Genomic DNA, 27,162 nt, shown 5'->3' with positions numbered 1-27,162 from the left:
AGAGCACTGCGTAAAACCCTAGGAATACTCATATTCATGGGTCTACCACTCCGCCTACTAAGCCTCCAGTGAACAAGCCTCACCCTCGCAAAGAGCTCCCATCAGCTGCATGCCTTACTCCTAAATACAAGCCACGTGCCCAAGGATGGCCAAATATTTGAAGAAAGCTGCCGACATCAAGGAAAGAAATCAAAACAAGCAGAAAAACAGGAATCCAGAGGAAACTGAGACAACTCTATGATGAAAAACAAAAACGAAAACAAAAAACAGTCCTCCATATATCTAAGTTCAACCAACCTCGAATCAAAAATATTCTTTTAAGCCAGCACGGCAGCTCACACCTGTATTCCAACACTCTGAGAGGCCGAGGCGGGCAGACTGCTTGAGCCCAGAAGTTCAAGACCAGCCTGGGCAACACAGTGAGACCCTGCCTCTACCAAAAATACTAAACAATTAGTCAGGCATGGTGGTGTACGCCTATAGTCCCGGCTACTCAGGAGGCCGAGGTGGGAAAATCACCTGAGCCCCAGGAGGTCAAGACTGCAGTATATATTTGTTTAAAGAATATATATACATATATACTTTAAAAAAAAAAGAGAGAGAGAGAGAGAAAGAAAAGTAAGGTCAGGTAGTGGTGGCTCATGCCTGTAATCTCAACGCTTTGGGAAGCTGAGGTAGAAGGACCACTTGAGCCTAGGAGTTCAAGACCAGCCTGGACAACACAGTAAGACTCAATCTCTTTTTTAAAAAATGTTGTTTTTAATTTACAAGTTCTTTTTTGGCCACTGTACTCCAGCCTGGGCAACAGAGTGAATGAGATTCCATCTCAAAAAAATAGTAAAATACAAACTTTTTTGGCCAGGCGCGGTGACTCACGTCTGTAATCCCTGCACTTTGGGAGGCCAAGGCGGGTGGATCACAAGGTCAGGAGATCGAGACCATCCTGGCTAACACGGTGAAACCCTGTCTCTACTAAAAACACAAAAAAATTAGCCAGGCGTGGTGGCAGGCGCCTGTAGTCCCAGCTACTTGGGAGGCTGAGGCAGGAGAATGGCGTGAACTCGGGAGGTGGAGCTTGCAGTGAGCCAAGACCGCATCACTGCACTCCAGCCTGGGTGACAGAGCAAGACTCCGTCTCAAAAAAAAAAAAAGGAGGAAAAAAAACTCAAAAGATTTGTCAAACAAGGCAATTTCTGGTCCTTGCTTAGATCCTGATTTAAATAAACTGTTAAAAAATACTGATGATGCAAACAAGGCAATCTGAATTCTTACTAGATATTGGAAGAATCACTGTACAAAGGTATTGGTTTAGCTACAGCGTCCTTATCCTTTACAGATTACACACTAAAACTCTCAAAAGTGAAATTATACGTCTAGGCTTGCTTTTAAAAATGCAAAAGAGGCAGGGTCAGGCTGGTGGCTCATGCCTGTAATCTCAACACTCTGAGAAGCCAAGGTGGGTGGACTAATTGAGCCCAGAGTTTTGAGACCAGCTTGGGCAACATGGCAAGACTCCCGTGTCTACAAAATACAGAAAAATTAGTCAGGCAAGGTGGTGTGTGCCTATAGGGAGGCTATTTGCGAGGCTGAGGTGGCAGGATCACCTGAGCCCAGTGAGGTTGAAACTGCTGTATGCCATGACCACTGCACTCCTGGGCAAGAGTGACAGACCCTGTCTCCAAAAATTAAAAAAAAATTTTTTAAATCAAAGGGAAGAGGGACAGATAAAAACATAGATATTTATGAGGAGGTCACGGAGGGAAGAGGGAGAGATAAAAACACAGACATTGATAAGGAGGTCATGAGTTAATAAATGATGAATTTGAATGATGGGTACAAGGAGCTCATTTTATTTTCTACCTTTTCCATAGTGTTGTGTTTTCTTTTTAATGAAATCCAAAATACAAACTGTATCTGCTATATGAAGCTAGAATACCATGAAGCCACACATACAGAATTCTCAGTAAAAATTGCTTTCAAACTGCAATTCTATACCCAGTCAAAACTTTTTAAAATGAAAGCAGATTAAAGATATTTTCTGACAATATCTCAAAAAATTAGCCTCCCATGTACCCTTTTCTCAGGAACTACTGAAAGATGTCCTCCAGCAAAATGAAGGATAAAAACAGAAACGACAATGGCCAGAGAGTCAGGAAACAGGAGATCCAACCATGCTGGAAAATATGCAAAAGGGATCCTATTAAGGTCCAGAGAGCAAGAATTTCATAGAGGAGCAATGTGACTGAGGCTCTACGAGATGGTTCTTAAGGGGGAAAAAAAACAACTGTAGGATATTTTTGATTGTACCAAAAACTACATTGAGTAGAACTAAAAAGAAACTAAAAAGAAAGAAAACTTACAAGTACTAGAAAACAGTGAATGAAAATACAATTGTTAACTCTTAGAAAAATAAGATTATACAAGGTAGAAAATGTAGTCACAGCACACAATCTGGTTTATGGTGAACAAAACCTAGTTATAATTAAGCATAGAATATTGATTTTACCAAAAAACATTATATAACTATAAACAGTAGCTGGAAGAAAAAAGTGTGATAGGTAGCTTAAAGTTAAATAGTCATCGACCTTAAATAAAATCAACAAATAATGTCTTAAATCTTAAGTTAAATATAAAAATAGGGCCAGGGTTGCCTACCCAGCCTCCAAATTCCCCTTCTTTGTAACAGAAGCTAATTTTGCTCAGAACTCACTTGCACATCCACCTCCATTTAGGCATGAGCTCAAGGAAAGCGTGTCCAGTGCCAGGAGTGAGCCTAACTGGTTTAAGTGTAATCCCATTTCCCTTTCTAGTGTTTCTTGAATCCAGGGCATGTTCCTAGGCCAAGGTTCCACATTCTTATCCAGCTACAAGAAAAATTATTTTCCCTTCTTCCATGGACATTGTTGCATCTGAATCCAACTCCTGACACTGCCATCTGATAATCTGAGGATAGAGCCTGCCAGTGACTAAAGGGGGAAATGAGAAAACCTGGGGCCCTGAAGACATCACTGTGCTACCAAATCAATTAGCCCCTGAGCCTGCCCCCTGGACTTCTAATTGTGAGTTAAGTCCTCTTATTTTAAGCCAGTATGGGTCAGGTTCAATAGCTGCATCCAAAAGCATCCTGATACAATAAGCACACTGTTTAGAATAGAGAGGTAAATTGAAGAAGCAGCTAAAAGAATTGAGGAAAAAATGATTACCTATAGGGCAGAGCTTGCCAACTGGTGTGTGTGGCACATAGCACCACAGATGTTTTAGATGTGCCAAGATCCCCTAAAACCCTCAGGATACCCAAAACAGTGTCTTCAATTTCGTCAACGAAGGCCCCGACGTGAGAAAGTTTGACAAGTATTGCTCTACGGCAGAGATCTCCAACCTTTTTGGCACCAGGGACCGGTTTCGTGGAAGACAATTGTTCAAAGGGCAGGGTGGGGGTTGGGAGTGGAGAGATGGTTTTGGGATGATTCAAGCGCACTACATTTATTGTGCACTTTATTTCTATTAGTATAACATTGCAACATTAATATATAGTGAAATAACTATACAACTCACCATAATAACACAGAGCAATACAGAATAAAAACTAAGAGTGGAAACTAAGGCCTGATTTGAATCCTACCCTATCAACCATTTCCCATTTAAAATGGGAAAATTAGTTCACCTCTAAGCCTGTTTCATCATAGGTTAAATGAAAACAATACCTTACTGACTAGTGGTATACGTATTTTTATAAAGTGCTCAGAGAAAGCTTAATAAAGATTGCCCTAACTATGTTAACGGGTGCAAAAGTTTCCTACAATATGCTAATGTAAGCTGTCAATCTCCAAGAAGGTAATTTTCCCCAGGCTTATTTCCTTCATACCATCTCAAGGAGGAGTGGTCTGCAGAGCAAATATTAGAGAAGAAGAGCAGAAACAGACGGAAAATCTTTCAGACTAATTTCTCCATTAACTAGAAGAACATGGTATGGTAACACTAAAAGTGCTTTCTTAAAGCAATAAAGCCTAATAGCTCTAAAATTCTGGTGAAACAAGTCATGAAGTGATGAGAAAGCAAAGTTCAGAGAACTTTGATGGACAGACTCTAAGGTGGCTCCCATGATCCCACCTCCTAGTGTTCACATCCTGTGCAGACCATTCCCTGAGTGTGGGCAGTACCTGTGACTTGTTTTTAAGCAAGAGAATACAACAAAGGTAATGGGATGTCACGTCCACGGTTATGACACGTAAGATGTACACCTCTTGCAAGGTGAGTCTCCTTCACTGGCTTTGCAAAATAAGTGGGCGTGTCAGAAAGGACCACATGGCAGTAAACTGATGGCAGATGTTTGCTGACTGACAGCAAGAAACTGAGGTCCTCAGTCTGACAGTGTACAAAGAACAGAATCCTGCTAACAACCATATGAGCTTAGAAGAGATCTTTCTGTGGTTAAGTCTCAAATGAGACCACAGGCTCAGCCAACATCTTTACAGCCTTCTAAGACCCTAAAGCGGTGGACTCAGCTGAACTGTGCTCAGACATCTGACCCAAAGAAACTGAGATAATAAATGTAAGTATATGTTTTAAGCTACTAACTCTGTAGTGATACTGTCATTTAGCAAGAGATATACTGCTGTACAATAAAGTTCTTCTGCCCTGCTCTGCTCAAATACTGATTTTCAACTACTCTAACTTCATGTAGATGTATGCATGAAGCCAACTTCTGCTTGTCACAATTATTCTTAAGCAAATCTCACATCCAAGATGTCAACATTAACCACAATCTGATCCTGCATTTTATGACAGCCATTTTAACAACCTTGTCTGCTAATTCCATTACTTGTCATTAATATTTCTATTGACTAAATTTTCTCTTCTATGTCTTCGAGTTCACTAATCTTCTCTTCTAAATGTCTAAAGTACCACTAACGCACTCGAGTATATTTTTCATATCACATAATTTTTGCTGCTAAAAGTTTGATCTGCGTCTTTTGTATACCTTCCACGTTTCTGCCAAACTTTCAGAACATATGAAATACAGTTACAATAACTGTTTTAATATCCTTGTCTGTCAGTCCTAACATCTATGTGAGTTCTAGGTTTCAACTGCTTGATCTCCTAACTATGAGTCATGTTAACCTGATTCTTTACACATTTAGTAATCTCTGATTGCATGCTGGACATTTTACATGATTAATATTGAGATCCGTTATATTCCTTTAAAGAATGTTGGGCACCGTAGGCCGGGCGTGGTGGCTAATGCCTGTAATCCCAGCACTTTGGGAGGCCAAGGCGGGTGGATCACAAGGTCAGGAGATGGAGACCATCCTGACTAACATGGTGAAACTCCGTCTCTACTAAAAATACAAAAAATTAGCCGGGCGTGGTGGCGGGCGCCTGTAGTCCCAACTACTCGGGAGGCTGAGGCAGGAGAATGGCGTGAACTCGGGAGGCAGAGCTTGCAGAGAGCCAAGACCGCACCACTGTACTCCAGCCTGGGCGACAGAGCGTAACAGGCAATTACATTAGTTTCAGATTAGTTTGCTTCTTTCAAGGCTTGCTTTTAAGCTTTTTCAGGCAAGTTAGGAGTCTTTACTTCAGGACTAGGTTAGCCCCACTATTAAGACATAACTCTTCTGGGGTCTCAATGAATCCTGCATTTCCACTCTGGTTATAAGGTACTCAAAAAATTCTCAGCCCTCTGTAAATTCTGAGATTTCTTCTGCTTACAGCTCCCCCAGAAATTGTTCTTTTGTGAAACTTCACCTTATACATGTACAAACAAACACTTCAGGGGACCACTAAGTAGATGTGTAAAAACTCTCTCTCAGCGTAGCCCCCTCCTTTCTGGAACTCTCTCTCAGCATAGCCCCCTCCTCTCTGGAACTCTCTCTCTCAGCATAGCCCCCTCCTCTCTGGAACTCTCTCAGCGTAGCCCCCTCCTTTCTGGAACTCTCTCTCTCAGCAGAGCCCCCTCCTTTCTGGAACTCTCTCTCCGCATAGCCCCCTCTTCTCTGGAACTCTCTCTCTCAGCGTAGCCCCCTCCTTTCTGGAATTCTCTCTCAGCATAGCTCCCTCTTCTCTGGAACTCTGCTCCTCAAATGACAACCACTCTTGGTTACCTCTAACTCCAATCCTTGTCTTCTCAACTCAGTGGGGCCACATGGCTTTATCTGGGATCCCCTTCCTGCATTGAGGTGTGAAAAGTGCCTTCAAGCAGAAAACCAGCCATCACAGGGCCCATCTCACTTGGTTCCCATCTGTCAGGGATCACAGTTCTGTGCTGCCTATTAGCTGCCCTCTGAAAACAGTTGTTCCCTGTGTTTTGTCCAGTTTTCTAGATGTTTACAGGAGGAAGGCAAATTCAGAATAGTCAAAAGCAGAAGCCATGATTCCTGACACTGAAGTTTAAACTAAATGTTTTACACTAAGATACAACTCCTACACACACCCCCCGCCCCCAGTACCTATCACATCACTCCATCTTTATTTTTTTCATGGCATTTATCACTTTTTGTAATTATGTTATTTGCTTGTTTATTCTACATCTTACAATGGAACCTAAGCTCTGTGAGTGCAGGGACCTTTTCAATCTTGTTAGTCCTGTATCCTTAACACCTAAAACATACCCCGGCCAAGAAGAGGCACTCAAATTCAACCAACTAATGAAATCAATAAACAGGTTTCTAAGTATTTCACTTAATATATACTGTGAACTCTTCTCATTAGTAAATTCTAATCTACATGCAGGTAAATCTGACCCAGGAGAGTTCCTTGGAATTGTCTATTGTCTTAATTAGCACCTTCCAAGTAAAGGTTCTTAGTTGCAAACAAAGAAACTGGCTCTGGCTTTATGTTTAAGCTGAAAGGAAGTTATTAAAGTGTATTAGGCAACTCACAGAAAACCCCATGGGGACCAGGCTGGAAAGCTACATAGTCAAGAACATCCAAAATTTAAACCCACAGATATGGTCCAGTGAAGACCAAACGAGACTCAGGCACTGCAACTTACACTAACACCAACACCAGGCATTAAGTGTTGCAACAGCAATCTCAGTCACTGCTGCCTATGGAAAAGATAAAGCTGCTATCACATCCCCATCCGTCCTCGAATAGAGAATACAGAGTCTACATACTGCCCGCTTCTGCAAATCACTGGCCTCTGAGGTAGTCAAGCACAGCCAGTCATGGAGGCCACAGGATTGCATCCTAACTGTAAAAGTGGTAAGGAAAGTGAACAATTAGCTTTCTTAATGGTGGAGATCTCTCTCCCTCCCACAAAGACTCCTAAGATAAAGAATTTCCCAAACACAGAAAGGTGTTAGATTATTTTGTTTATAATCCAAAAAAAACTAATGAACCAATAAGCACAAGGTATCAATCCCAGCATGCCAGAACTTTTATCTAGTTCTTCAGTTAATGGGTTACAGAAATTCTTCTTTTTCTCTAAATGTTCAACCATAGGGCACTTAACTGTTCAGACTTTTTATTATCTGGAGGTGGCATATAATATCTACTATGGTTTACTTCCTTGCAACTTATATAACAGGGATAATAGCAATCACTTTCCAGGTATATTAAAGTAACTAATAATAAACAGTTATTCATTCAGTAGGCCAGTGGCTGGTCTGCGGCAGGTAACTGATTAATAGTAGCTATTGTTACCATCACTAAATAGTAGCTTACTTTATAGGAGGAGAAACTCAGATTTACAAGAATACCTTTTTAAAAAAATAATCTGCCAAAAGGTTGAATCCAAGTTTTTATTTTACCCTGGTAAAATAAATGTGATCCCACACTCCCTATGTTACCAGAAATAAAGCAACAAGTAGTTTAGTCTAAAATGGTGCCCCCAAAACTAAGTTCAAGAAGTTATAAATAAATAAGTAAGTAAGTCAATAAAACTGCTCACCCAATCCACAAGCCAGGTTTTCCTTTACACTCAACTCCAGGGAGTTCTGACTAACTGAAAGCTTCAACTGCTAGGAGCAGTAGCTTACACTTCATGAGGCTGAGGCAGGAGGAACACTTGAGCCCAGGAGTTTGGACCAGCCTGGCCAACAAAGTGAGATCCGCATCGCTATTAAAAAAAAAAAAAAGTAATTATTAAAAAAAAAAAAAAAGAAAGAAAGCTTCATGAGGGCAGGAACCCCGAATATCCATCTGATTCACTATTACGTCCCGAGAGCCTAGCATAGAGCCAGGCACAGAAGACCTGCAAGAATTATGTGATGATTAGATTTTCCAAATATTGACTACAGAAATTAGTCACTGAAAAAGTGACTACAAAACTTGAGTATAGTTTACAAAACTATATTCAAACATATCCCTTATAAGCTTTAAGAAAGCTCATTCACCTGACAAGATCAATAGCTTCAATTTTCTAACCACACAACTCATTCTTTTGAAAATCTGTACATACTACAAACTTTTCCTCAATCTTGTTCTGTTGTCCAAACTTGAAGTAGAAGTTAAAGCCAAAAAGAATCCAAATGGACTTTCTTAACTATTCTGTCTTTAAACAAAAAAATCAAGGCTACAGGGATTTTTGTTGTTGTTTTTGTTTTTGAGTCAGGGTCTCACTCTGGGTGTACTCACTCAGGCTGGAGTACAGTGGCACAAACACAGCTCACTGCAGCCTCAACCTCCCAGAATCAAGCGATCCTCCTGCCTCAGGCTCCTCAGTAGCTGGACTACGCACCACCACACCTGGCTATAGCACTTATATTCGACATGCACCTGAAAGCTACTACAAATGCCAGAGCTACATTCCAATTCCAGATATAACTGCCGAATGAACTTCACTGTGTCGGCTAGAACAGTGAAGAATATCCTGATCCAGGCTGATCCCGCTCCACAACTTACACCTGCTCCAAACGACCACTAAGGACTGTCCCCATTTCAGTAAACTACTACAATTGTACACTCCTTTAATATAGAAGGCAAAATCTTTCCACTCCACATTTCCAGTGTCTAGTTCTCAATACACAGTAGGCATTTCATACGCATTTGTTGAGTTATTCCACGAATAATTTTCTTTCTCCCGACTACACAGAGTTTTCTAATTCTATCTTTAAAAAACTTCACCTTTTCCTTTGTCCTCAAAGCTCCCATCTTTCCTGCTCATCTCTTACTCCAAGTGCACAAACATCTTCCTATTGTAGGTGTTTGGTCCTTGAGACCAACTAGTAAAGACCAAAACATGTAGTTCACTGATTCATTCAACCAATGTTTATATAGTGTTTACTATGTGCCAAGCACCCTGCCAACCCCTGAGATTGCAAGAGAGAGCAAAACACTACTGGCCCTGATATCTGGAGGGCATTAATCAAACAAGCACTAAAAAATTATCAGCTGTAATCAGCGTTATGAAGGAAGAGTACAAGGAGACGTGAGATTTTAAAAACGAAGAGCTGACAGAAGGGATAGAAGAGCTGATAGAAGGGATGATCCCGAGCCGAGGAAGCAGCACGTGCCAAACCCAGAAGCCAGTACAGTCACATATTCCAGAGACTGGTGAGAAGAGGCTCTAAGTAAGCCGGAGCCAGATCGTTCAGGTGGCAGGGCTTACAGGTTCTATGACTAGTGTGGTCTTTACCCCAAAAGTCATAATAAACCATTAAAGAATTTTGTAGGTTTTGGTTTTTTTTTTTTTTTTTTTTTGAGAGAATTCTTGTTCATCTATTTGCTTAAATCCTTCTTCCATTTCTGCTCACTCAAGTGAATTTTCCTTATTCTTTGACCTTCCCTATAGGCCCACATCCTTTACTTTGCATGTCTGTATCTTTGTCTTATTCAGCAAACAGCCTTCCTATAAACTGTCTCCCAAGAATCTTAAAACGCCTGGCTTCTCCCTTTGCATAGCTGTCTCTAATATTGCTGAGTAACTGTGGGCCTTCAGGCCAATTCCTAGGAAAATTTACCTACCTTCACTGATGTTTTAAATTGTACTACAGAACAATAAGGAAATACAAAAAAAAAATTAAACTATAAAATACTCAATGAGATCCTATTAGTTTTCTTACCATTGTTGTTTCGACAAACTTTTACAAAACAATCTTTTATACCACAGAAGCAATGTCTCTTAACAATGAACATTTGATGTTAAAGATAAACTAAAAAACGCCACTGTGATAACAGTTGTTCTTTTCAAGGGAAAATAACCAAATCAGAATAAATTTTCAACAGACAGTATTTGTCTTAAAGACTAGAGTCCTATTTCTATCCAAACAAACTTTTAAGTCAAAATTAACTGTCCAAAGGACTCTAAAATGAAACAGAAGGTTTTTGACCTTCAAAAAGAAACACCAAAAATTATTCCATTTTATAGACTATGTTCGCTTTAAGGAAAATTTGATGTCTATTCTAGACTAAGTCCTTAGGCCTACTCAAGAACTCTTAAAGATTTTCCCAGCCAGAATGTAACATCAATGACAGGAGTGGCCTTTGTTTCAGCACTGATTCCCAGGTCCCAGGTTCTATATTTGGCACCAGCAGGTGCTCAAGAAATAGTTCTATCACTCTACAAGATAAATGCTTTTTAAATAACCATCTTCCAATTAGGACACATGTAAAAATGAACAGAATAATGAGATTTTTTCAGTCAAATACTAAGTCGCTCAGAAAAAACGAAATTGCTCACATGCTCCGCTACTTCTACTTTTCCAAACCATGAATTACGATACAACCTTTTCCTTTACAGATTCACAGCTTCAAACACTGCCTTCTCCCACTGCCCCATTTTTTAGATCATATTTAATGGTGCTGCAAATTATTTCCACTTGTTCCTAATGTAAGGTCTGAACTACAGTAATAATTCTATCTTCAGTTCCTCAACAGCTCCTTCAGGTCCTCAGTAGGACATATTCTCCATGTCCCCCTAAACCAATCACTGCACTCCTAGAACCTTTTACTATACTGCCAACAAAGCTTAATACTCTTTTTCCTATCTCCAAAAACTTGGCCATACTGCTGTTTGAATCCAGAATTACTCACTTTGGTCTGCTGGAAATTAAAGTATAATTAAGAATATTTTTAAGGTTTTCCCATCTGTCTTCTACTTTTCACCTCTTCGTATTCCCTCATGCCTATAAATCACATCTAGAATGGTCCTGCCTTTCAAACCCTCCTTCTTACAGTGTCACCTCCCCATAACACACAGTTCCGTCCTAATCCCTGCTGAAAAACCTTCAATCGCCCCAAATTCAAATTCTTTATAATATTTAAGACTCAACACTACTCTCATGTCCACAAGTGTCCCCTTCACTTCCTGAGCATACCAAACTCACTCTCCCTCCCTCTCTCCCTCATCTGATGCTCTAGGCATATGACTCTATCATTCTTCAAAGTCACCATCACTTCCCACCACCACTGGTTGCCCACATGACTTGACAGTAGACTGTCAAGTCCCCAGGTTCCACCATAGAAAGCCTATCCACTCTTCTATGTCTTCATTGATCAAGACTCAGTCCCATCTCCTCTACAATGCACACTCGAATCCCCATAATTGTCTTACTTCCTGTGCTCTTCTAGTTCTCCACGTCAACCCCTCTAACTGTTAAAAGCCATGGTCTTATCTGTGTTCAGGTTTTCCTGTATTCACACACCTATCTCAACATTAAAAGCAGATGTAACCAAATCTTATTCACTTTTGTAACCAAAAGTTTCTACCACGACTCATATCTCATACAGAGGACGTGCAAATATTTACTCAATTGAAGAAGAAGAAAAGCCCCCTTTTCTGTAGGCATTTACAATTTATCACAACATCGGTTATTCAATCAACAGAGTAAAGAAATAAAGGGAACCCAGAAAAAACTTTTTTTTTTTTTAGATAGAGTTTCGCTCTTATTGCCCAGGCTGGAGTGCAATGGCGTGATCTCCGGCTTAACGCCACTTCCACCTCCCGGATTCAGGTGATTCTCCTGCCTCAGCCTCCCGAGTAGCTGGGATTACAGGCATGTGCCACTACACCCGGCTGATTCTGTATTTTTAGTAGAGACGAGGTTTCTCCATGTCGGTCACGGTGGTCTCGAACTCCCGACCTCAGGTGATCTGTCCCCCCGGCCTCCCAAAGTGCTGGGATTACAGGTGTGAGCCACCGCGCCTGGCCCCAGAAAATACTTTTAACTATAGCATATATCTGATGAAAAATGAATTATTTTGTTATTTTAAATAAAAATATTATAGTACAATTTAAGGTGTTCAAACTCAGTCATAATTAAAGAAATGCAAATCCAAACGACTAGACATCATTATTCACCTATTGCATTCACAAAAATCTAAGATAACAACAGTGTTGGTGAGATTTTAGAAACTATACACTCTAAGACACTGCTGGTGAAAACATAAACTACTGTTACTTTCTGGAAGATGATATGGCAATACATATTCAAATATGCATATACCTGGTGAACCAGCCACTTTCCTTATAAATAGACATCCTATGGCCAATACTCACAGAACATAACTATATATGCAAGGAAGTACATACCAGCATTGCTTAAAAGAGCAAAAATATGAACTTAAATGTCCTTTAATGCAGTCTGACTAAACAGAGGGACATCCATAAAACAGAATACTTTCCGACCATTAAAAACAAAAGGGGTGGCCGGGCGCGGTGGCTCAAGCCTGTAATCCCAGCACTTTGGGAGGCCGAGACGGGCGGATCACGAGGTCAGGAGATCGAGACCATTCTGGCTAATACGGTGAAACCCCGTCTCTACTAAAAAAAATACAAAAAACTAGCCGGGCGAGGTGGCGGGCGCCTGTAGTCCCAGCTACTCGGGAGGCTGAGGCAGGAGAATGGCGTCAACCCGGGAGGCGGAGCTTGCAGTGAGCGGAGATCCGGCCACTGCACTCCAGCCTGGGCGACAGAGCGAGATTCCGTCTCAAAAAAAAAAAAAAAACAAAAGGGGTTGGGCACAGTGGCTCACACCTGCACTGTGAGAGGACAAGACAGGAGAATCACTGAGGCCAGGAGTTGAAGACCAGCCCAGGCAACATAGCAAGACTATGTCTCCACAAAAAATCTAAAAATTAGCTAGGCGTGGTGGTGCACACCTATAATCTCAGCTACTCAGGAGGTTAAGGTGAGAGGATTGCTTGAACCCAGGAGGTCAAGGCTACAGTGAACTATGATCATGCCACTGTACTTCAGCCTCAGTGACAGTGAGACCCCGTCCCAAATTTAAAAAACAGGAGCTCTGTGAGCTAACAAGGAGAGATTTCTAAGACAGGTCTAGTAAAAAAAAAAAAAAAATGCTGGCTGGACGCAGAGGCTCACACCTGTAATCCCAGCAATTTGGGAGGCCGAGGTGGGCGGATCATGAGGTCAGGAGATTGAGACCATCCTAACATGGTGAAACCCCATCTCTACTAAAAATATGAAAAATTAGCCAGGCGTGATGGCAGGCGCCTGTAGTCCCAGCTACTTGGGAGGCTGAGGCAGGAGAATGGCGTGAATCCAGAGGCGGAGCCTGCAATGAGCCAAGATCATGCCACTGCACTCCAGCCTGAGCGACAGAGCGAGACTCTATCTTAAAAACTAACTAACTAACTAAATAAATAAATAAATAGCAAGCTTAAGTTGCAAAACTGTGTATTTAGTATGTATGATCCCATTTGGTTTGGGTTTTAAAAGTACACATACACATACACATACACACACCTAATGTCAACACACTTAAAAATAATGGGATCATAATTTTGTAACACAAAACGTATTAAAAGCATAACATATATATAATTGTGTGTATACACATGCATACATTTCTGGTAGGAAAAACTGAACAGTTATTATTATAGAACATGAGAAGGGGGAAATGATCTGCTATTATTCCACAGAGCTTGTTTTTTTAAACTATATACTTGTAGATCTCTTTAAAAACTAGAATATCCCAGATGATCAGAACTGTACCTTATATATTTGATAAGACTGCTCGGCCAGGCGCGGTGGCTCAAGCCTGTAATCCCAGCACTTTGGGAGGCCGAGACGGGTGGATCACGAGGTCAGGAGATCGAGACTATCCTGGCTAACACGGTGAAACCCCGTCTCTACTAAAAAATACAAAAAACTAGCCGGGCGTGGTGGCGGGCGCCTGTAGTCCCAGCTACTCGGGAGGCTGAGGCAGGAGAATGGCGTGAACCCGGGAGGCGGAGCTTGCAGTGAGCTGAAGTGAGCTGAGATCCGGCCACTGCACTCCAGCCCGGGCAGCAGAGCGAGACTCCATCTCAAAAAAAAAAAGACTGCTCTGGCCGGGCGCGGTGGCTCAAGCCTGTAATCCCAGCACTTTGGGAGGCCGAGACGGGCGGATCACGAGGTCAGGAGATCGAGACCATCCTGGCTAACACAGTGAAACCCCGTCTCTACTAAAAAATACAAAAAACTAGCTGGGCGAGGTGGCGGGCGCCTGTAGTCCCAGCTACTCGGGAGGCTGAGGCAGGAGAATGGCGGGAACCTGGGAGGCGGAGCTTGCAGTGAGCTGAGATCTGGCCACTGCACTCCAACCTGGGTGACAGAGCGAGACTCTGTCTCAAAAAAAAAAAAAAAGACTGCTCAAATAGGGGCCCTAACAAATAAGACAGTAAGAAAACAGGGACACTTCCTCTAGTCCAACAGTTAATCAAGCGCAGTGGGTCCTAGGCAGAATTACCCATGGTGCCATTACCAACGCTCTCAGTGATAGGAAGCCATCGAAGCCGGCTAACGCTACCAACCTCTGGCCACCAGAGAATCCTCACATGAACCTTCCCATGACCATACCACAAGGAGACATTTCTTAAATATATCCTTAATTTTATTTTATTTTATTTGAGACGGAGTCTCGCTCTGTCGCCCAGGCTGGAATGCAGTGGCACAATCTCAGCTCACTGCAACCTCCGCCTCCAGGGTTCAAACAATTCTCCTGCCTCCGCCTCCCAAGCAGCTGGGACTACAGGCGCCCACCACTGCACCTGGCTAATTTTTGTATCTGTAGTAGAGATAGGGTTTCACCATGTTAGCCAGGTTGGTCTCGAACTCCTGACCTCGTGATTCACCCACCTCGGACTCCCAAAGTGTTGGGATTACAGGCATGAGCCACTGCGCCTGGCCTAAACATACCCTTCATTTCTCTCAGTAAAGGGCACACGTACTGTGTTCTTCCCTCCTTTCTAAAACATTCTTAGTGCAGGCAGGCATCATTCTGATTTCTGGACTGACACCTGCACTCAGCGGCTTATCTCCTCTTTGACCATCCCCAGTGGAACTCCCCCCAGCACTCAGACTCCTTCTCTCCACCACACCGTTCTGTTGTTCTTCAGTTCATCTCTTCATCTGCTTGTGGGGCCTGCAGTTTCAGGTTTATAGGCGTACAGGAATAGGGAGGCTTGGCAGGCCAAAAGGCAACTTTTGGGTGCAAAAACAGGCATGCCTGTTCCAAATTAGGACTATGGGTTTTCAGGCTAGATCTAATAATAATAACTGATAAAAATAAAGTGTTAACCTCATACCAGGTAAAGAATATTCCTCCAGGGGCTGGCCATGGTGGCTCACACCTACAATCTCAACACTTCAGGAGGTCAACATCAGGAGTTGGAGACCAGCCTGACCAATATAGTGAAACCCCATCTCTACTAAAAATACAAAAAATTAGTCAGGTATGGTGGCAGACACCTGTAATTCCAGCTGCTCAGGAGGCTGAGGCAGGAGAATTGCTGGAACCTGGAAGGCGGAGGTTGCGGTGAGCCAAAATCGCGCCATTGCACTCCAGCCTGGGTGACAAGAGTGAAACTCCATCTCAAAAAAAAAAAAAAAAAATTCCTCTAGGAATATTCTAATTTTAAAATTTTAAATTAGGGAATCCAGATTTTACCTTAATCTAATGAAATGAATTCCAACAGGGAAAATTACAAGCAACCTAAAAGGAAAGTAGTAATTTGAAGACAAGAACTACCTTTGTTCCTTCTAATCATGTGAAGTAAGTAGCTTCCTAAACGTCTATTCTAATGCTGTATATACACTGCCCACAATAGTGCTGATACTAACAAAACCTTATTTAAAACCTTCAGCTTCTCACCTTCAAATATCCACTTCACCTTAAAATATTCACTTGAATATTTAAATATTCACATTATTTTTCTTTAGGGCAAAAAGGACAACTAGGCCAACCATTCACTAGACATGAGCTCCCACATTAAAAGCCACATACTTAAGATGATAACTATCCCTATAAAATCCCACTGCACTCTGTACACCTTGTCCTTTATTCCCTCTTCTGTAGAAAGAACAAAGAACCAAGAGTCAGGAAAAACAACGCTAGTCCCAGGCCTGCTTATTCTGAGGCACTGAGCTTCTCTGCACCCATCTCCTTCTCTAATATGTGAGAAATGAACTGTAGTGGTGTTTCTCAAAATATTCCTACTGCATCAGGATCACCTGGAGTCTGTAAGAAAGCAGATTTCGGCGGGGCCCAGAGGCTCACGCCTGTAATCCCAGCACTTTGGGAGGCCGAGGTGGGCGGATCACGAGGTCAGGAAATTGAGACCATCCTGGCTAACATGGTGAAACCCCGCCTCTACTAAAAATACAAAAAAAATAGCTGGGCATGGTGGCAGGTACTCTGTAGTCCCAGCTCCTCGGGAGGCTGAGGCAGGAGAATGGCATGAATCCGAGAGGCGGAGCTAGCAGGGAGCGGAGATGGCACCACTGTACTCCAGTTTGGGTGACAGAGCGAGACTCTGTCTCAAAAAAACAAAAACAAAAACAAAAACAAAAAAAAAACAGAAAGCAGATTCCAGAGCATCACTCCAAACCTACAGAAAGAGAGGCATCTGAGCTTGGAAATCTCTTAACTTTGACAAGTTCTCCAGAAGACTGTTTGGGAACCATTAGTTTTCCCAAGTCTGTACTAGAGCTAATAATACTGTATAGTTTATATTTCTCTTTTTCAAACCCACAGGAATTAAAGAGGAAGATAATAGTAAGTGTATGTTTAAGTATCTCTGCTATCACCCTTCTTGCAGTGTTCGGTGACTCAAAACTTTATGACATCCTGACAACACGCAAGTGTTACTGTAGCACTGTTTGCTGAGGGTATGAGCAGGAAGACATACAGTTGGTCTAGTAGACTATTAACACTAAATACAAAAGCTCGGATTTCAAATATTGTTTACATGATACAAGCACAACAATCAAGAACCATGTTTCTATCAGAAAATAAAGTGTCAGTAAAATAATTGTTATTAGACCCAAAATCCCTTCACTACTAAAAGTATAGCTACATTTTTCTAAACTGACCACTTATGTATATTTTGCGTAATGGTCTATTTGAATTCATATAACATAGTTTAAAAGATTAATGATTAATTAATGATTAATACAGAAACGTATTAACTAGTGTAATCCATTGTATTTTCAAAGTCTATTTCTGGAAGTTTCTCCCAAAACATCTGAAAGTGTGACAGGCAATGTTTAATCATCCCCCATTCTCCCCTTCTTCAGGAGACACAAATTTTCAGCCAAATAGCCACCTATCAAAGACCAATATCCCACACTCCTTTGTGTCTAAACACGGCCACATGACTTAAGTTATGACCAACAGGGTATGAACAAAAGTCATGTATGCAACTACCAGGTTTGTCTTTAAAGAGATGTAATGTGCCTTCCCAAAATCCTATTCCTGGACTGTGGATGTAGTGGGAAGCTGCCTTGTACTATGAAGAAAATGGTATCTCCTTAAGCACAGGAAAGCAACAAGACAGAAGGAACCAAGCTCCCTCGTATCATGGTGTCACCATATCAGCCTCAGATAATTTATACTGTTGTTTTATGAAGGAAAAATAAACTTCTCGTTTAAGCCACTGTATTTAGTCAGAAACAGGCCCATCTACATTCTAACTAGTACATTTAAGAAAGCTTAAATTTATCTTAACTATTAAATATTAGCTACCAACCAACTCAGCAAAGCTAAAATTCTATATTCTTACTTTAAGTCACAATAGAGCTTCCCACTGAATAACCCCACTACTGAGATTATTACTACTATGCCATTTTATATTTATGTAGCATTTTACACTTTAGCACTTCATTACAGTATCTCATTTCACATTCTCAAAATCCTGGGCAGGGCAGCCAGTGCTGTCTGTATCTGGCATACAGGATACTGAAGCGAAGAGAAGCTGTTTTGCCCAAGATGACAGGGGTAAGGAGTGGTCGTCAGGAAGCATTCGGCATACAGGCTCCGCGTTGTCACTCCACGAATCTAAACTCCCTACGTGCCAGGCACTGGAGTTACAGCCATGATCAGGAAAGACTTATTCCCGTCCAAATGAACTTTAAAATGTAATGGAGAGGGAGAAGCTGAAATTAAATGAACAATTATAATATATATAAGAATATATATAAATAATTATACTTGCACTAAGGGTTGCGAAAGAAAAACAAATGGTCCTGCTTGGCCACAAAAAGAATGCATGGCTAAGGAAGCTTACCTGGACTGGGGTTTAGGGAAGGCCTCTCAGAAGAAATTTATGCCAGGATCACAGAATGAGTATGAATGAAGATGAGACGAAAAGGAGGAGAGAAAAATCCATGAAGAAATGTACATGCATTATCTCAATTCTCAATTTTTACAATATTCCTATGCTAATTACTATCAACCTCATTTCACAGATGAGGAAACTGATGTTTGGTGAAATCACTGTGCCTAAAGTCACACAGTCAACAGAACCTATTGAGAATCAGATCAGCCAGACTCTGGAGCCTCTGTTCACGGTTTCATGGGCAGTGGATCTTTCCACAGTATCAAGCTGCCTCAACTGCTGTCTATAACTGGATAGCGAGCAGACAGATGTCACAAGTCAAGCTTTTTTTTTTTTTTGAGACAGTGCCCGCTCTGTCTCCCAGGCTGGAGTGCAGTGGCACTATCTCAGCTTACGGCAACCCCCACCTCCCAGGTTCAAGTGATCCTCCCACTTCAGCCTCCTGAATACAGCCTCCTGGACTACAGGCGGCACTAACACGCCTGGCTTTTTTTTTGAGACAGGGTTTCACCATGTTGCCCAGGCTGGTCTCGAACTCCTGGCCTCAAGTGATCCGCCCACCCCGGCCTCCCAAAGTGCTGAGATTACAGGCGTGAGCCACCATGCCTGGCCTCAAGCATCTTTTTACCCAAATACATGGATGCCAACATGCAAGCCTTAACCATACACGTCCATAATTTTATGCACATGCAAAAGCTTTTGTGAAAAACCCAGAAGAGAAGATGCATAGCTCTGGTAGAAGAAACAACTGCCAAGATGCCAAAATAGCTCTATATTATCAAATAATATAGATAATACAGAAAAGCTTTTTGTGAACGCTTTTTTAAAAATTAAAAAATCAAATCTTGTCATTGGAAATTTTATACACTCAGAAAAATTAGGGAGTTATTTAATGAACAGGGACGTTATTTAAAATAGAGTTGATGCTGAAAGCCAGTTTCATTCCATGAGAAGCCAGTTCACTGGGCCCCCCCAAAAAATCAATTGAAACACTTTTCTAACATGGGGAGATAAAACAAGAATATTCAGACAAGAACAAAGACACATTTTAAGCTATTACTCACTGCATATCAGATATGAGCATCTGCCCCTAACCAAAAAAAAGTATGTAACTTGTCAAAACTTAAGTTTTAACAGTAATACAAACTTTTAAATATCTCTTTCCAGAAGAGAAGGAAAGATGCATAGCCCTGTTAGAAGAAACAATTGCCAAGACACCAAAATGGTTCTGCATTAGCAAAACATATGCCCAGGAGAAACCACGCCACTTCAGGTGTTCAATATAGGGTATTATCGCCAATAAACAATTCTCACTCGTTTTAGTACTCTGGTATTAGGATTTCAAAGCGAAAGCTTAACTTTTTAAACACCTAGCTGGCTTATACAATGCAATATTTCCAAATCATTTTGTTTTCATATACAAAAAAAAAAAAAAAATCAAACTAAGGCTGCTTGTAGCCAGAACATTAAGAAATAAGATCTGTCTTCAATTACCCAATATGAACCTTCAATTATTATTTTAGTCACATGAGGTCTACATTTCACTTTCACTCTATGGTAAACTTTACAACTCTAGCTTAACACTGTAGCACTGACATAAAGCAAGACTTCAAAAAGCTCTCTTCATTTGGGAGCAACTGAGGAGAAATTTTAGGTAATTTAATATAATTTGCTGATTTTTCGAAGTAATTAAACACAAATTTTAACTCTCCAAACTTTTTAATCCAAAGTTGAGCAAGCTTTGGGTTATAAATTACCACTTCTCTAGCCATCAGAAAACTGCCCAACAGTCAAGATAACATCTGGTAAAAAGTCTTTTAAAAGGCGAAACCACTATATATACATAAGGTGCTATTATACTGGTCACGCAATTCACTTTCACAGGGCAAACTGTTAGTATCAAGTTTCAGGAAACATAACTCATAGTTTCACGTAATATCTTTACTTAAAATAGAAAACAGACGAACATATATGGAAGTAAAATCACCAAAACACTCAACAGAAAGTAAAGATTCTTAGTTCAGTTAAATAACTGCTTATGATTACTACAAAATAAGATTAATACAACTTTGCAGATGAGGAACTAAGTTCTTGATAAAGACTTTCTGGAAGTTTTTGGGTTTTGCTGGTTTTAGGTAAGTGTTTCATGGAGAGCGGTGAAACTGTTTGCTGTATGTGTATAGGAAACGTGAAAGCCCTCTGAAATACGAGGAAAGCTAATGCCAAAGCAAAGACAAACTGGCACACACCTAATCACAAATACCAAGAAAGTCACAAGGGAAGCCCACTCTTATTCTCGTCTTGTGTTTAGTGGCATGTATAAGGCAACTCCCTTCTCGCCTATGGTACAGTTACTTCTATCCACATTTTCTTCTCTTAACTAGATACCTGTCAACCACAAACAGACACACGAAAACACCCCAGGGCAGTCTAAATTTCTAAGCTATTTCTTTAAAAAAAAATGGTTTTCAAGTGAAAACCAAGATTCAATCCAAATTAACACTTTGTGTAGTTACAAAACAAAATGCATGCCAAAGGTCACTGTATACCATGTTTATAACAAGGTATCTTGAATTTTCCTTTTGCAGATAAACATTCACAGCACTCTACAAACCTAAAGTAAATTACTTAAATACATTGTTGCAGTTGCCTAGGCCTCTCCACCTCCATATCTTTAAGTCATAAACAGTAACTCTCCATAATAGTAACTCTCCATAAATAACACCAAGGAGCAAACATCAGACAATATTTTAGAGGGGAAAAAAACTTTTAACAAATGGCCGTTTTTACTGTCCACATTCCCTAACAAGACACTGCACTAATATGGAATGTTTTACATTATCTTAAATGTTAGTGCCTCTAAAAAACTGGACTTATTTTTAAATCTCTTGCACATAATAATGCGTTAAGTTTCTAATATGTTCCACCAAAATATCGTTAAAAGGTTTAAGAGATGATCTTACACTTAGATCTCAAATTCCTAACAATAACAAAAGATCTCACTAGGTCATCTGGTCCATTTCTCATCCCTACCAATAATTACCATTCATTCAAGTCTATTCCTTCAAACCTTTCTTCAACATCCACAAGGTAAAAAGGAGTGTGCCTTCATGGTGCAAACACAAGGGGTGATCCTTCCTCCTTTAATAATCTCTGAGGTCTTGAGATAAAAATGAAATGTTTACAACTAGTCTTACAAGAGAACTAGGTGTAGACATTGACAGGAGTCCTTAACTTTCTAGCATGGTTTGAAGTCTCGAATAAATGTGGACAGCTACCATCAACACCACTGCTACACCAGGGAGAATCCTCCAAAAGTACTAGGGTACTTGAAGTACACGCAAAAAATCTTAACTACGATCAAGTAAGTTTTTTTCATAACCAGTTTCTTTGAAATGATCTTCTGCAGTTTAAAATCTCAGCACGTGAAACTTTAGTTCTAGTCTCACATTTTTAAAAGTCTACTTGAAAACCATATTCTAAAGTAACTGATCAAGATACGACAAATCTAAGAAAACAAAAACTAAAGGTAATTCCACTGAATTATTAAAACACCTCAAAATCAAAATGCTAAACATATTCATTAACTTTGGACACAAAGTATAAAGGGGTCACAGAGGCTCTTAAGCAAAGAATAAAATAAATAAAAATAACTTCACACAAAACTTTCTTATGACTCATCAATACTCAGAAGACGACTATAATCAAAATTAAGTTTGAAGTACAAAACACACCAAGGACTATTTTTAATTCCTTTCATTCAAAAACTGACTACATAGTTTTCTTGGGGGGGAAAAATGGACTGAAAAGTTTCATTAAGAGGGCTCATTACCATTACCTTACCTTTCGGCCTCGGCAAGCCACAAAGGTTAATTCCATGCTAAAAACCATACGGGGACACAATCTCTAGGTTAGAACCCTGAGTCATTACACACGAATCACTCCAAAATTTGCCAGTATTTATAATAATGAGTTACACCCTAGTGATTCACAAGTCCAGACTGGCTACAGCTTCCTGGCTCCTGGAGTCCCAGCTGTATTACCTCAGACCAGTCAGTGCCCCTTCTCCAGGCTCAGTCTCCTCATCTGTAAAATGGGAACAGTTCCTACTGGCTGGGCAAGCTGGTCGATCCACGGAAAACCCTGAGAACAGCGCCTGGCACCTGTGAAAACCATATTCTAAGGCGTATTTTGTGACAATTTGGGAGGAATTCAAGAACCAAATGGTGCTAGCATTTCTGCGCTGCGCCTAGATTACGGGATTCGTGTCACCTAGGGTTGGGCTAAAGGCACAGGCAAGGAACCGAAGTCACTGACTCACTAATTTTACCATTTTTAACTATTTCAGATTAGGGAGGAACCTTTCGCCAAGAGCTGAACTGCTCAGCAGCTTCGGTGGCTCCGAAGCGAGAGTGGGTTTGTGCCTATAAATAGACTCGTGAAGTTTTGTGGTGATACACAGGTATCCATTCTAATTCACCTCTCCTCAGCCACCAACTCCCCCGGCTGCCGGGCAGGTCATCCCTCCACCCCGAACCGCCGGGGACACTCGCGCTCCCCGTCCAACTTCGGAGACCAGTGAGTGCCCCTCGCTCAGGCGCGGACCCCCAGGGCCGCCGAGGCAGCGGCTCCCGACCTTCGCCGGCGCCCGGCCCGGCCCCGCCGTCCTCGCCCAGCCGGCCCCATTTTCTTAACCCGTGCATTGTCCTTGCGAAGCACCCCGGCGGTTCCCACACTGGTGGGGACCGAGAGGAGGGACGAGGGAGGAGCTGGGGGAAGAGGATGAGGAGGAAGAGGAGGAGGAAGACAACCTCCACCCCTTCGCTCGGGCGGCCAGTGAAGGTCTGGCGCTGTCTACGGGCCCCCAGGCCCCGGCTCCCGGGAGGCCGCGGCCCCCGCTCCCACCCTCCGCAACTTTCCCTCCGCTCGCGCCCGCCGCTCCTTTGGGACCGGGCCTGAGGCTCCCTCCCCCGGCGGCCGGCCCAGGGCCCGCGGCGCCTCCTCCTAAAATGGCAGGTCCCTCCCTCCGCCCGGCGGCCTCGGCTCGGGCCCGGCTGCGGGCCGCCGGGGGAGCCGAGCGCCGGGCCGGGCGGGGCCGCGGCCGGGCCGGACACTCACCGGGACGATGGCGGGGCGCTCGCGCCGCTTCCTCCGGTGAGTCTCAGCCTCGGACTCCCGCGCCGCGCTCCCGCTCCCGCCGCGGCCTCCGCAGCCAGCGCCGCCCCGGCCGCCTCTCTCCGCCCCCGGCGCTCGGGCTCCTGGCCGCGCCGCAGCCTGCTCAGTCTCTCCTCGGCTCGCGGTTCCAGCGGCGCCCGGGGCCGGGGAGGCGACAGCCCCCTCCCCGGCAAATACCGCAGTCCCCGGGCCCCGATTCCCGGCGGCGGGGCCGCGCGGCCCGGCCCGGCACAGAGGGCGGCGGCGGGGAGGTCGGGCGCCGAGCGGCGGCTGCTGCCGACGGCTTCTTCCCGAGGAGGATTTTGTAAATCTCACAAAATGGCGCGCGCTCCGAACCTGCGCAGCGAGAAGCGCCGGGGCCCGGGCGGCGGCGGCGGCTCCTCCGCCAGGAGAGCCCGAACCGCCCGCCCCCGAGTCCCCGCACAGACAGACAGACACTCGCACACACCCGCACACTCGCGCGCACACTCGCCCTCGCACACGCTCCCTCGCACACACTCGCACTCACACCGGTCCCGCCCGCTCGCCGGCGGCGGCAGCGGCACCAACAGCAGCAGCAGGAACAGCAGCAGCAGAAGCGGCGGCGGCGGCGCCCGCACCCCCCGCTCGGGGTGTCCGCTCTCTGAGCCCGACCTGGGCCGCGATCAGCAGCAGCGACGGCAGCAGTCTCCCCGGATACCCCCGCCGCGGTTGCCGCCGCCACCCCCGCCTCACTCCAATGGGGCTTTTTATTATTATTCGGGCGGGAAGCGAAAGGGTTTAAAAAAAAACCAACCAACAAAATGGCGACGGACCGACCCGGTCGCTATGGCAACTGTCAATCAAAACGCAAAACCCCGGCTGACGTGCTGACGTCCTTCTCCCGCCCCCCGGCCCCGATCCGGCGGGCGGGGCCTGTTGCTCAGGTAACGGCAGATTCCGTTCCCTCCTTTCCGTCTCCCCCTCCGTCCCCAGCCAACCACCCAACCCCCTCAGGTCACGTGAAGGATAAATTCGGAGCTCGGGCCCGCTACGAGTGTCAGAGGAGGGCGCGTGATTCGCCCGGGGGAGGGGAGAGGAGGGGGACGGCTAGGCGGAGGGAGGGCAGGGACTGGGGAAGGGGGGGCGAGGCGGCGGCCAGGCCTGTGCGCGAGCGCCCGCCGCCTCCCGGCCGCCTCGCCCCGCCCCGCGCCCGCGCCGACTGCAGCCCGGGGAGCGCGCGCGGCCTCCCGCGCCGCCGCCCCCGCAGCCCTAGCGCCCCGCGCTTCCGCGTTGGCGCCCGCAGCCCCGCCCGCGCCGGGGGGAGGGGAGGGCTGCCCCGGGCGGGGGCGGGGGAGGATCGGGGCGCCGCGGCGTTCGGGCAGGGACCCGGGAAGCCCACCTCGCACGCCCGGGCCTGGAGGGCTCTCACCGCGGTCCGGACGCCGCGCTCGCCTTTCTCCCCAGGAAGCGCGCCGGCCGCGGCCGTCCGCGCGTGGAGCCGGTTCTTCGAAGGGCTCGCGGGCCTCCTCGCCGGAAAATGCCGGCGGAGGCCGCGGTGGGGGCGGGGAGGAGCCGCCGCCGCGCCCCAGACATCGCAGGAATTCCGGACGCTGCGCCGGGTCCCGGCGGCCCTGAGGCTGGCACCCGGCTCCGGTCGGGCCGCTCGGGTTTTGTGGCGCCGGAGACCAGCGTTGGGAAATTAGGCTGGAGCCATCATGAAAACTTTTTCAGGCTGTGCACGCTCGCCCGTCCCTGCCCATCTGTTTCCAACCCCTCCCCACCTTTCTGAGCGCAGCCTGCCTGCTCCATCGGAATGCCCCTTAGATAAATCCCCTTGTGCTGTTACTGTGTCCTTGTCGTCCAGCTCCCTGGTTTTCTTTTCTGTGCAGCTCTTCGGTTTCCAGAGTCTTAATTTGCCTACTTGTCCTTAACCATCAAAACTCTTTATTAATATCCTGGCTTTCGCTGATTTTTATTCTGTCTATCCTTTCTGCCTGCTATAAGTATTGCTGGGTGAGCTCCCGAGGCTTGAAAACCCAAGTATGCCATGCTGGCTGCGTTGTAACCGGCATAGAGCCACCAGCTAAAAATTGTATTTTGTACCAGCTCTAATGGCATTTAATAAATGTATAGCTCAAAAGAGTGTGTGTGTGTGCTATTTTACAGCAGAGTCACTAATTGATTTCTAAGCTTGATTTTGCCTCCTTGTGATAGTGTTCATAACCAATTTTTTTCATAAACTTCACAAATATAGTAGCAACAGATAAAATCTTATAAACGATATTAGGTGTAAAAAACCAGCAGTAAATACCGCTGTATATGCTACATGACTCAAAGACACCTGCTTTAAATGATCTCCAGCAAAAATGCCCTTGCTACAGTTACTAGGACATTGATATACTAAGGTAACCAGATTAGCACAGACTTTGAAAGAAATCCAACTAAACCGAAAATAAATTGGTCAAAAAGTAATCGGGCAAATAGCTTGCTTTCAGACTGATCTCCATGATACAAAAAAAAGTTGCCGTAACCGGCAAAAGTTCTTTCGGATTATTGTTTCAAAATTGCCCTGCTAATGTGATTAAAATCCACGGTAAACTTAATTGTTTTGAAGAAAGAGGATGTGGCCCAGAGCGCCCCTTATTCAGAGGAGAGGTCGCTACCTGGTTCCTCCCAAGCTCAAACTTCCACCTATACAACCCCTTCCTCTCTGGTCCTGGATCTCTCCTTCCTGGCCCCATCCCACGCCGTTCACCAAGCTTTGGCTTCTATCAGAGCACCTCAGCATTTGCAACCGTTAGTACTAAATTAAATTTGACTCAAAGTTTTATTCCTGGTAATGGAAGAAACTTGCATAGTTAATCTTCTTAGGTAACCGGAACAGACTGTGACAGTGTCTCAAGATACATGTCCTTGTCTTCAGTTCAAATCAACCCAGAAGATCATCAGAGTGGGGCAGAATCTTGAGATTATAAACGTGTGGGAATAGAAGGCATCGCTGGTCTTTGTATCTAGAAGTCTGCACCCCCTTTTTCCCCAGTGTGACAGCCTTGGACAACATTGGTCAGTGAATGTCATATCCAGGTTGGAATGCTGTAAAATGGTTTTACACAGGCTTCGCCTAAAAACGTAACCTGTAAATTACAGCTGGCTCCAAACAAGTGACCACATGTAGGCCGGAAGGACTCTGGTACAGATGCCAGCTGACCTGGTTCACAGATATGAAATCCCTGTCATCTAAGAATCTCCCCATTAGATTCACTTACAGGTATATTTATTCATAGACTGTTCACCTTGAAAAGCAAAGGCCCTCAGCTCATAGGTGGTAACAGCCTCCATTTATCCAGCATGTTCTAGAGTATCTCTAATTTTCACAGCAACATTGCATCCCCACGATAGGGTTGAGTAAACAAGTCCTGAATAATTACATGACTTTTCTCAAGGCAGTCACCACTCACCAGTAAGTGGTGAAGCCAGGATTCAAACACAGGTATAATTGCAAAGCCCATGTTCTTTCCAACA

General features: G+C 43.9%; 1 protein-coding gene across 7 annotated transcripts in view; it reads right to left on the bottom strand.

The window, feature by feature from the left end:
- DYRK1A (dual specificity tyrosine phosphorylation regulated kinase 1A) overlaps nt 1-25,699 on the bottom strand; it is a 153,704-nt gene extending 128,005 nt beyond the window's left edge. For 3 of the 7 annotated variants that reach the window (XM_033232462.1, XM_033232456.1, XM_033232460.1), the window contains exon 1: nt 23,623-23,754. The gene's annotated coding sequence lies outside the window, so the exon portion shown is untranslated. Of the gene's footprint in view, nt 1-23,622; nt 24,323-25,069 lie in introns of those variants that run through there. The other 4 variants (XM_033232457.1, XM_033232465.1, XM_033232466.1 and 1 more) reach the window with 4 other exon arrangements.
- Nucleotides 25,700-27,162: the final 1,463 nt, after the last annotated feature.

This window comes from Trachypithecus francoisi, unplaced genomic scaffold (assembly GCF_009764315.1).
Source record: "Trachypithecus francoisi isolate TF-2019V2 unplaced genomic scaffold, Tfra_2.0 Lachesis_group14, whole genome shotgun sequence".
NCBI classification, from domain to species: domain Eukaryota; kingdom Metazoa; phylum Chordata; class Mammalia; order Primates; family Cercopithecidae; genus Trachypithecus; species Trachypithecus francoisi.
This window is presented reverse-complemented; position numbering and strand designations above follow the sequence as displayed.